Source organism: Octopus bimaculoides, chromosome 2 (assembly GCF_001194135.2).
Source record: "Octopus bimaculoides isolate UCB-OBI-ISO-001 chromosome 2, ASM119413v2, whole genome shotgun sequence".
Taxonomy (NCBI): domain Eukaryota; kingdom Metazoa; phylum Mollusca; class Cephalopoda; order Octopoda; family Octopodidae; genus Octopus; species Octopus bimaculoides.
In genome coordinates, this window is record NC_068982.1 from 94,131,872 (window position 1) to 94,133,963 (window position 2,092).

Here is a 2,092-nt window from a genome sequence, read left to right on the forward strand (position 1 = left end):
GAGAGAGAGAGAGAGAGAGAGAGAGAGAGAGAGAGAGAGAGAGAGAGAGAGAGAGAGAGAGAGAGAGAGTGGTATAAAAGAAGAGAACATATTTGAATACATAAATGCCAACCAATTATTTAAAAAAGCGAACGTTTAATACACAAATTCTGCCTCATGATCTTCTAGATGTATGCAAAGGAAATACCCGTAGTCAATTACAATTCAATAACAACTTACGTTACTCGAAGTCTTGATTTAAGAGTAGTACATCTTGTTTTTATAACTTTGGCGCAAATTCATAAATCGACGGCAAGTAGTGTATTATCAATCCTGGACATATAATAAATAAAAAGTTGACCTTAGTGGAATTTGAAATTCATACTACATAGCATTTTCCCCACTATCACAACGATTTTGTCTACAGCCTTCGGCGATGGAATATGTTCATTTTAAATTTACACCGTCATTAAGTTTACGAATTTGTGTTGCAAGATTCCTGATGTGAAATCGATATTGTTATATTTCGGGGCGGTCATTTTTTTTTTCCCAAATAAACACATGCACCATATATTCGTTCTTCACACGTTTATTACTGTTCTCATTTTAACTGATGTCCATTGTCCGGAAATCTTTCGTAACATATCCGTGACATTTTCAGCTAAACTTTCCGTCTGCTCCATTTAGTCCATACACTAAAAATGGACTAAATGGAATAGGAGGACACACTTGGACGGAAAAGTCGCTGAAGAGGTCAGAAATGTGTGACGAAAGATTTAACGAAATAAGAACAATAATAAACGAGTGAGGAACGAATAAATACTGCATGTATTTATTTGGCAAAAAACACTAAACAAAAAAAAAAAAAAAAAAAAGCCCACCATACCAAAATATAGCGATATTCACTCCTTCAGACTGTAGAAAACAGTCGCATCTCTGGTGGCGGCAGGCATTTTTAAGAGGTCTATGTAATACAGACAACGCGTGCGCACACACGCATGCGCATATACATATACACGGAGACGTGCACGCGCACACTCTCACACACTTTCACACACCCTCGTACACACTCACACACCAAGCGTAATGTTTTATGGTTTGACAGTAAAACATTTTAATACTCAATTTGAAGCCCTTCCATGTGAGTAATGATATTTAGCTAAGGTATTCGAGTAGATGGAAATTGTAATGGATGTCACTGATCCCCTTAAGATAGTTGACATCAGATTACCATCACGTTAATAGTCACTCGAATGCCAATACAAATACATTGTATAAATTTAATGGCGTAGTTACTAGTATCTGAATATGCCGAAAAAACTGCAAGCAACACACACGCAAACAAAACAATACACAAACACGTACAAACAGATCTTCACACAGACACACACGTACACACATACAGACACATATATATAGAAATGTATCGGCAGTGGTTTTGCGAGAGCTTTCTTGCATGTCTTTAAATGAATAACTGGAAAATCCATCAGGGCCCGATTCTGAGTTCAATTTTATCTTATCGATAGCTATGGTTATCTCTTCCTTGTTTTGATTTGCAGTTTTGAAGAACTAATCACACTAATTCATTTGCATATGCCCAGCCTGCAAGTGAAAACACTTTGGAATTGTTTATTTAGGATTTCACTTATCCTTATGGGATCCGCAGTCAGTGAGTCTTTTCTTGAAATAGTGGTTTTGTCTGGTACAGCACCGAGGCTAATAAAATGTCTTTTGTTTTTATATTTTCCACTACCTTAATTTCTTTTTATTCCCTTTCTTTCCCATCTGATTTATTTTCAATCTCTACAGTTACTTTTGGGGCGGCACTTCTGACTGTCATTAAGTTCTCTATTTAAAAAGTTCGAGATTTTAATTCTATGACTAATATTGAATATCCTCGTGAATAATGCTTTTACGTATATTGGCTCTTCACGGTGGCAAAAATTTAAAGTTTATGGTTTTTATTATTGACATAAATTACAAGGTCCTATTTTGTTCTCCACAGACGTAAAGAGCAGACTGCCAACATTGATAGCTAAATATACTTATCCACTCAATACAATATTTTGAGTTACATATCAGATAATGTTTGCATTCTGTACATCATATATAT